The sequence below is a fragment of the Acartia tonsa genome, chromosome 4 (assembly GCF_053477335.1).
Source record: "Acartia tonsa isolate MP-2025a chromosome 4, ASM5347733v1, whole genome shotgun sequence".
In the NCBI taxonomy this organism is placed as follows: Eukaryota; Metazoa; Arthropoda; class Copepoda; order Calanoida; family Acartiidae; genus Acartia; species Acartia tonsa.
The window spans coordinates 40,692,472-40,703,533 of NC_137263.1; positions in this window are offsets into that span (position 1 = coordinate 40,692,472).

Here is an 11,062-nt window from a genome sequence, read left to right on the forward strand (position 1 = left end):
CACCATTGAATGTATTATTTTTATGTAAACACATATTAATAATTAGTATTTCTGTGATCTAGAGTCTTACCATTTAGCTTATAACAGTTCAAGGATAATTTTGTAAATAAAACAATTATTTTATCAATTAATTAATGAAAGTGGGTGTAATTTAAACGCTACAGAAACAAACAAGAAAAATCTTTTTAATATATATAAGAAAAATTTTAGTTTCTTGTGGGCTTATTCCTCTGACAAGATCCTACAATTTTATATTACACTAGCGGCTGCACCCCTCATTTAGAGGATCGTTATTCAAAAGGATAAGCAGGAGAATAGTGTGAAACCTCTCCAAGACTTAAATATAAAAATAAAATAGACTAATATCATCCTAGGACCAATGTGAATCTTCCCAACAAGGGAGATCTCAATCAGTTTAGTAGTAACCGAAATCTAAAGCTACAGACAAAAAACCTTACTAATTTATATAATACACCCAAATTTACACTAAAACCTACCCGTTCACCACACAGACAGACTCTACTGATTTTGAGAAATCTTCGCTTTATACAATGACTTGCTAACAGTGTTTTGGAGCTGGAAGCCGCCATATTTTGCTGGGGCCGTAATTTTCATTAAAAACGGCTCCGGACTAGATAAATAAAGAGAGTTTTTTTTTCAAATTTTAATTTTGTAACTCTGTTTTGTCATGTGCAAATGCCATTTTTAAGTTTTTCAAGTCCATTTTTATCAAAAAATGAACTTTTAAAACCTTCAAAAGTCAAAAATATATTTTTAGGGGGAAATAAAATATGTCGAGTTTTTCTTGATTTTAGGTCGGAGCCGTATTTCTAGATACGGCTCAGCGGAGCCGCACCAAAATCAAACGGCTCCTAAACGCTGCTTGCTAGGGTGCCAAACCTGAACCAGTAGACTGTGTAAACAGCCATGATTGTTTGTTACATGATGCTAAGCTCGGGGAAAATCTGATTACATACAATATAAATACGGTGTCCCAACAATTTTACACATTATTATTATTGCTAAGTCGAACAGTTTATGTTTCTAGGGGCGATTTCTCTTTCTCTTAAGAAAGTTGAGTTACCCCCCCCCCCCCTACAAATTGCCTATAAACAGTCCCTGGACCGATAGGAAGCTTCAATAAAAAGGAGAACCATATAAGCAGTGCAGGTTTGCTAGATCCTAGCATCTGACAAAGGTCCTGTTTCTTTTGTATGCAGGGATTATGTCTTTATACGAACGTACAAACGCACCGTGGTTAAATATTGTTTGTAATGTAAGGCACACCAAAATAAATATTTGTGACGAAAACAAAAATGCTATTATTGTTTACCTCATGTTAGCCGCAGCAAAGCTACACTACGATGATTCACGTTGCATGTCTTTAACAAAGAGCATCCATACAACTTAGTTAGTCATTTATGGTACAAAGATATACTCACTTAACTTCTTTAACTCGCTTTGTCCGTTGTTCATCCATGATTTACAGATTAACAAGGATGACAACATCCATAAAAGCGAAGCACTGAAATGGTAGGACAAACGGACATGAACACTTATATAGTGTCAGAACTGAATAATCAGAATATAAATGTATAAGAGTCGAAGCAAAATTGTAAGTAAATTTGTTGAAAAACTGCTTTATACAGGATAATTTTTATGGACATACTTAAATGTTTAGGACTTGATCATAAAGTTGCTTCGCTTATAACATTATACTTTGTTGTCCCAGGAATCAATATACCAAAAATCAGATCAATCGGATGATTAGATCACATAAAAATTTGTTGTTAAAAAAGTAAAAATGTTTAAAATGGACGTAGGGAAGTTTTGTTTATGATTATAGAGTTGCTAAGCTTTCTAAATCGTACCTAACTACTAAAGGAATCACCATGCAAAATTTGAAATCGATAGGACAATTCTAACATGCCTAAATTAACGAAAAAAGCTATCCGTTACGGACGGGCCTGTAATAAGTCGCTAATAAATGATAAACAATTTATATCTTTCTCTATGTTATATTTTCGATGTTCACATTCAACAGTAACAATCCAACTCATCAAATACAAAAATTAATAATCCTAAATCACATTTGACAAGTGTGGTTAATATTTTAGATTGACGTCATAAAATTATATATTTTGTCCAAATTAAAACAATTTTTCTACAATTTCATTGCTTAAATTTATTTAAATTTTACTTTTTTATAGAAAAGTGTTACAGTCTGCCCCCAAAAAGCTTAAAAATTCATTTAATTAGGGAAAACAAAATTTCAATTAGACTGTTTGATAAAAAAAATTTTATTTTTCTGAACAAAATTGAATATTTGAATATATAAAAAAAATGTACTTTTTAATTGTTTTACTTAAAAATCAAAATTTAAAAACATACCTTAGTTTTGCTTATTTTTTCAAAGAAAAAAGAATAAAAAAAACGAATTACAGCTTGTATTCAGAACTTAGAATTGTAATAAAAATTTTAACATATTTTGGAAAAATTACATTTACAATATTAATCAGGGATTCATCTTTTGATTATGTAGATGTTCTTGTTTTTGTAGGCATTCCTGGTGGCATCTGTTGTTATAGTATTCTGTACCTCATCAGCTCCTGATGGTTCCAGTTTCATGTATCCAATGTATTCATTTCTCTATATTTCCAGGGATGAATGGATGTTTCATGGTGCCTCAGCAGATTTATGGAATTCTCTGCTCTTACTGGTCGAACTCGTACCCGGATCGACGTTGTTGACTCATCATTGGTCAGGTAACATAAGTGATTTCCCTTTAATTTGTATTCAATAATAATTCCAAAAGCTATAAAAAAAAGAATTTTCTAAAGTTCTAAATTGCTAATCAAAAGACAAAAAAATTTTAATTTGCTTATTCATAATATTCAAATGATTAAAAGGAAAAAAATTTCTTCTGTAATTTTACTTTTCAACAAAAAAAATCTTAATTTGCTTATTACTTTTAATAAAATTTTAACTGAAACTTTCTGAGGAGACTTTAACATAATTGTAAAAATTTCTTTAATAATAAAATTTTCTATTTTTTTTATAAAAAAGGAATTAAACCACTACTTTTACATTTGAACATTTGCAATGAAAAATTAAACATAGAAATCACTTGACTATTCCTTTATCCTGTTTAGTTTTAGTTTCTTGATTTCAGGTTTTTTGTTGATACCAGTTTCAACCCAATTTTCTGTAATATTTTTAATCATTAGTTTTACCGTTTCCAGTGATCTATACACATCTACTAGAATCTATCATTTTAATTTCTAATTTTTTATTTTTCTTGATAAATTTATTTTAATTATCTTTTAAACTTTCAATAACTTTGTATAGTCTATCATAAATCTTCCAAGAAAAGTAATATCTTTTTAATAATTTTTATAGATATTTTCTAAAATGAGTTGTAGTAATACCGTTTACCTTCAGTTTAACAAACTTATGTCTGTGTTTACCGTGGCACAGGCATTCAAATTCTTACTCAATGAGCCGTTCAGCGCCATTTTGTTTTTATCAGGATCCGTTGACCTATCCTTGGACACCCTAAAAGTAAACAGAATTTTACTTTAATGAATTTTTTCAACTATCATTTAATTCTATACATTTTTAAATTAAATATCTTAAAAATTTTCTTTAGGCATTTTCTATCGTAAATTTTATTTATCTCTTTTTTTTTTCCAAAATTTTTTTAACCATTTTATCTTTCTAATATTTTTTCCAGGACTTTTTACCTTCTTGGTTTTTAAATTATCTTATCCTTTTATCTTTTATTTAGGGTAAAACTCAATACCTTGATGAGATGGATCTTCCCACCGTTAATTTCTCTGGCATCGTATTATGGACATCGTTGATTTTCAGCATCCTGCTAAATCTTTTCTTGTTGTGTCTAGCAGGTATTACCTAAAATTAATTTATATATTAGTTAAGGTGCTGTGGGATTAAACTGAATGCGCCTTTGGTTTCTAGCTGGTCTAACCATAGGTCTATTTTCTTCATTTACAACTATCATTTCAATATTATCTCTTTTTTCCTTCTTTTTGTTTAAATTATCTTTTTAAATTTTTCTTCAAATATTTCTTTAAATATTATCGTTTTATAAAATTTCATAAGTTGAAACCTTAAATATTTCACAAATTTACCATTTTAAAGTTTCATTAAATTTGAAACCTTAAATATATCTTTAATAGCATATGATAAGTATCTTTTTGAGGTTTAAACCTTAAGATATGGATGATATATGGAGGATTTAAGGTTTAAACCTTAAAATTATCGTAGAAAAAACATTAAACTATGGTATGGCATTAATTATCTCACAATTTATGAGTAAAAGGATTTGACGAGTATTTAATAATCACAGGAAATTTGAGTATTTAATATTATCTTTGAGCATTTAGTTTCCAATATCACTAAAAATGAGAATTTTAAGTATCATAAGCGTAAGAATATATTTGATATAATGTGTGAAATTTATATTTGAAGAAAAATTTTCTTTTAAAGATGGAACCCTAATTACAACTCTGTGCACGCAATTTCTTCACTACTTGCTTGTCTGTTACTCCATAATAATGGTTTTACTGGTGACTTCATATGAATCCCATACAAAATTACCCCTTTTAAAATGAATTTACCATTTACTTTCATTTTAAAAGTATAATTACCCTTTTCCACATAAGGGTAATCTTTTTAGAATTATGTTTACCATATAATTTATAATCCTAAAAAGCTTTGAATTAATGGTTACCATAAAATAATTAATTCAAAGAAATTTTGCTATGGTTAATAATGATATTTCTGAACGTTTAACTATACTTTGTTCAATTGAGGGATATCTTTATTATAGTGTTCTAATAGATTTTACTCAATTCTCTATTCACTAGCCCATAGACTTTTATATTTTTTTCTGTAAGAAGCGTGCCACTGACAAAAACCCGTCTGCTCAAGAAGAAATTAGGTAATAATTTTTACCTCATATCTTTATTCCTGTCTCTTTCTCTATCTCTTGCTTTCTCCATTTTCTTCTGAAATTTCACATATATCATTAACTGTATTATAATTTTAATTTATTTCTTATTTTAAATAAATTGAAACCAAGAATTCTTGTTTACTATAACTGAGATCATTAATTATTTTAACTTGAGATTTGTTTCATATAAGAGTATTTCTAACTAACTAATGTCATACCAGCTGCTTTACTTTAGTTTGATAGTTTTTTGTCCAGTTCTAAAAAGATGTTTTATTTGAAAGAACAGTCTTATGTTTGTTTAAAAAGATGTTTTATTCAAAAAAACCGTCTTATGTTTGTTTTTCTAAAGTTTTTTTTCCTTGTTTATTATTTCTATTTAAAACAGATTTTTTATATTTCTTTTGTTATTTTTGATTAATAATTTATTTAATAATTTCTCAACAATATTTATTTCAATTTGATATATTAACAGACCGAGTGTCCCTTTTTTAAAGCATAATTTATAAAAGGACAGTCTCTTTTTTCTTTTGACTTTCTAACTTTATTTCAACAATTTTTTATAACCTAAGTTATCTTTTATCATATTTCATAAACCACATTATCTTTTACAAGTCTTTCATTTTTATAATTTAATAACCCAAGTTATCTTTTATCATATTTCATAAACCACATTATCTTTTATGAAGAATAATTTACAAGTCTTTCATTTTTATATTTTTTATCTTATAAATTTTTCTTTGTAAGTGTCCCTTTAAAAAGGTAGTTTATAAAAGGACATTCTTTTATTTAATGTTTTCTTAAATAATCATTTTAATATGTTACCCCTGTTACAATGTATAATTCCGGGGGGGGGGGGGGGGGGTGGTGTGGTTTTGTTTATTTGGTGTTTATAACTCTGACACTTTATCTTTTTTCCCTCCATCTTTAATTTTTTCAGTATGTTGGGGGGGGGGGGGGGGTTGTGGTGTTGTGTGTGTAATGTTTGACCCTTTATCTTTATCTTTATATCTTTTTTTTTCAATTTTTATTTTTATTTTAATTCAAAGTAAATCATTTTGCTTTTTAATTTTACTAAAAGAGTGTCCTTTTCTTAAATTGGAGACCTCACTTTATTTTTACCTGACCGTTTTTATTCATAGTGTATAGGACACTCCATTTTTTAAACATGTTTTATATTAAAACTATCTTAATGTTTCTCATGGATAATTTTTCTCATTTCCACTAACATTTTTCTTCACATAAGTGAATATTTAAAATTTTATTTATCTTAATAAAAATTTTCCAATAAAACACACTATGGTTTTTTCCTTTTTAACTAATATTTTTTACTCACAGAAGTAAATATCTAAAATTTTATCTTCTCTAATCTTTTTAAAAGTTAATGATTATCTTTCTTCAATTAACAAATGATTGTTGTTGTATACATTTTGAAAATATACATTTACATTTTAATTTAAACTATCATTAGGTTAGATTTTTTAATGATCAGCAATTATTTCATGTCTCCTATTTCAAATCTATAATAAGTTACTTTACACATTTAAAATACAATTTTTGTTTATTTAATCATTTTTATGTTTATGAAAGTTTATTTAATCATTTTGTTTTTATATGACCTCAAAACTTTTTAAATTTTTATGAATCATATACCTTTTTGAGTGTTTATTTTATCATTTTATTTTTATATGACCTCAAAACTTTTCAAATTTCTATGAATCATATACATTTTCAAGTGTTTTTATTAAACATTTTATTAACTAGTGTACACTTTCTATTTAATTACCCCTAATTAGTGCTATTAGGTCTATTTTACAGGTGTCCTTTTTTTTATGGTTTGATGACTATCATTTTAAAGCATTAACACGCAATCATAAGTACGTTCAATTTTCTAATTTTCTTTCACAAGTGTTCTTTTTACTATCATTTAGTTTATTACTTTTTAATTACCGTACATTCAATTCTTTACCTTTTAATTTATCATTTTATTTATCATAAAAATTTTATTTATCATTTTAATTATCATAAAAATTATCTTTTTTAGAAATTTTCATTATTCTTTCCACAATTTATTCAATAGATAATTGTATTAACTAAATATATTCAGCTATTTTAATATGGAAATTGGTTTTATTTTTCATTTGAAACCAACTTTAAATAGCTTGTTATAATGTTTCATCTAAAGCTTCTACATAAGGTTCTTCTTGAATGTCCGACAGATTATCTTTGTCATCCATTTGTATAAAAATCTCTTCATCTGATTCACTTTCTATATTGTCAAGTTTTTCTTCTGTTTCTTTAATTTTCGCTTTTATTCTGGATCTTTTTGATTCAATATTAGGTATATCAAAAATAGTGCTTAAATTACTTAAATTAATGCCTCCAAACATCTCAGCGATATAATTTGGAAGGTTTAATTCTGCAATTTTTTCAAAATTAATTAATTTTACATCAGCTATATGTCTGGTAATTATTTGATAACTTACTGTAGATTCTAAAAGTAAAACATATTTCTTTGTTTTTATAATTTTATACAGAATAGTTCCAAAAATTGGTCTGTATTTCGCCCCATAACCACTGTCATTTAGCTTAATAATGACATAGTCATTTATTTTAAATTTATGATCAAATCTATTCTTGTTTTTCTTTAATATTATCTTTTGTTTTTCTTTAATAATTCTATTTCTACATTCTTTTACCATATTTAATTACCCTTAATTAGTGTGATTAGGTCTATTTTACAGGTGTCCTTTTTTACGGTTTTATGGCTATCATTTTTAAGTATCAACACCTAATTATATAGTATATTCAATTTCCTAATTTTTCTTTTTAAATATACATTGATTTTTCAAAAATATCAATAAATAGTACCATTATTCTTTGTTTATCATAGAAATTATCATTTTGAAGATTTCATTATTTCTTATCATTTTTCCAACCAATGTTAGGCCAGTAAAAATATCAATAAATAGTACCATTATTCTTTGTTTATTAAAGAAATTATCATTTTGAAGCTTTCATTATTTTTTATCATTTTTCCAACCAATGTTAGGATTTTTCAGAATCTGGTTACCGTTGGAAGTTTTTATTTTAATTAATATCTTTTTATTTTTATCTTACCAAATTATATAAATCAGGAACAATTTTCTTTGCAGAGAATATCTTTACTTCAGATTTTGATGAAATCTGAACAGGAACAATGTATTTTTGATGATTTTCCAGATTAATCAGGTAGAGTTATCTTTTAAAATTATCTTTTGATGAAATCTGAACAGGAATGTATTTTTCATGATTTTCCAGATTAATCAGGTAGAGTTATCTTTTAAAATTATCTTTTGATGAAATCTGAACAGGAACAATGTATTTTTGATGATTTTCCAGATTAATCAGGTAGAGTTATCTTTTTAAATTATCTTTACCAATTTTCCAGATTTGATAAAATCTGAACAGGAACAATGTAGAGTTATCTTTTAAAATTATCTTTACCAATTTTCCAGATTAACAAGTAGAGTTATCTTTTAAAATTATCTTTACCAATTTTCCAGATTTGATGAAATCTGAACAGGAACAATGTAGAGTTATCTTTTAAAATTATCTTTATATTTAGTTTTATAATTTGGACTTTTCTTTTGTGTCCAATATACAAAACTATAATTTTATTTTTCTTAACAATTTTTTAAAATGTTAGGTAATTAAAAATTTTCCAACTTCCCAACTTTTTAATATCATATAATAAAAGACATATAATTCCAGTGTATGTCCTGTGTACACACTTGTATTGAAATATTTACACTTTTATACAACAATTTTTTCCTTAAAATTTCAATATTTTTATATTTTTATGACGTATATTTTTAAAACTTTATTCCGAATCAGAATGATAGATATTATCAATTTGACTATTTCCAACTATTATCGTTCCTCCTAAATATCTTCTAAACTCAGGAAACCTGTCTAAAGTTCTATTTATTCCAAAATGACTAAAGGTAAAGGGACCTGCTATTTCTCTATCATATAATGAATTATTATTAAGATTCTCAGCTGTATCTCTATCTCCTATAGCTGTATTATCTATTCTCAGTAGATTATATCTATCTTGAATTAATCTTTTAACTGCATGGTATAAAATTTTCAAATTTTCCCCAATTTTAAATGAGAAATTTGCTTCATAAACATAAAAATTATTATTTTGATTTATTGACTGATCAAAAGTTTTCTTTTTTACATCAAATTTAATGATAACTAGTTCAAAAATGTTTATTACCAACCTTAGAACGTAGTGTAGCATAAATTTATCTTTTTGCCTCTATTTTTAGTAGACAAACTTTATTTGAATTATCTTTTTGTCCTTATCAGACAAGTTTTCTAAATTATCTTAAAATTATCTTTTTTATACAAAAACTTTTACAAATTATCTTAAATTTATCTTTTTTATACTATTTACAGTAACTAAAATTATCTTTTTGTCCCTAATTCTAGTAGACAAAACTTTATTTTTTACTATCTTTTTGTCCTTATCAGACAAAATTATCTTTAAAAAAAAGGAATTAGATTTTATTCACAAACAATTAAATATCTTTTGAAATTATAACTTAGATTTACTTTAATTAAAAGTTACCATTTATCCGACTAAAAAAAAATTTTTGAAAAAAAACAAAAATTTTCCAAGTCCAAAAAAATTTTCCTTGATTCTTGACCGATGGGGTTGCCATTCTGTAATAAGTCGCTAATAAATGATAAACAATTTATATCTTTCTCTATGTTATATTTTCGATGTTCACATTCAACAGTAACAATCCAACTCATCAAATACAAAAATTAATAATCCTAAATCACATTTGACAAGTGTGGTTAATATTTTAGATTGACGTCATAAAATTATATATTTTGTCCAAATTAAAACAATTTTTCTACAATTTCATTGCTTAAATTTATTTAAATTTTACTTTTTTATAGAAAAGTGTTACAGGCCGACCCTAATTATAGAAAAGCTTCGCTTTAAAAAATGAGTTTCTCAGCTATTTATCAATACTAATGGCAGATGGGAAGGACATTTTTTGTCGGCAGAGGCTCGGTTTTTAAAAAAAAATATTGTTAGCTGCGGTTTGTTAAATTAACTAGCAACTGGGGCTGCCGTTTACAAAACAGTGTTACGGCTGTGTTTCTATGCTCGTAAAAATTAAATAAAGAAAATAATTTTTTCTAATATATTTTATTTTAATTAATGAATATCACAGGGTTACAATTATATAGGTGCATTAATTTTATAATTGTTTTATAATCAGTTCGTTAATTAATATAATCAGGGGGGACAAAGAAGAATTCATATTAAAAAAAAAAATTTCGAGTCAGAAATAATTTTGTTTATAGAGAACTATTCAATTATAAAGACTTAAAATAGAATAAAATTTTCTCAATATAGTTTTTCTTCAGATGCATTATCCCTTGCCCCCTGAATATAATAGTGATCTAAATATGTATATATAATTATATTATTTCATGTAAATTAGTTTTCTATAAAATAACTCATATTAATATAATACAATATCATGTTCAAATAATTTTTATTAATAAGAACATACAAATCTAAATTTTAAAATTCACAAGATCAGGGTTTGTCTTATTAAAGTAAAACAAACAATCTGATTATTTTTAATTCCTTTGACTAAATAAGAGCATTGAATAGATGTATAATTATATTAAAATTACAACCCCTTTATTAACCAGACTTTAAATAATAAATGTAGTACAATATATCAATGTAAAATTTGACCAATAATAACTATTACATAAACAACCCTACGACTTTAAGAAATCAAAATCTTCAACATAAGAGAAATGTCCGTACGTCAATTCAAGTATATTAACAAATTAAGACTATCTCTTCTCCTATTAAAGATAAAGGTCCTCATTTAGTGGTTGCAAGTATTTAAGCATATAAAAGCACAGGCTCTCACAACGACATTTTGCTGCTCTTTATGGGCATGTCTTTCAATGCATTTTTTTATTGTAAATGTGTGTTATTTTTTTGAAAGAACAGAAAAAGATATTGTTGTTATTGCGATAATAGAGAACGTGAAAATCTGGTGT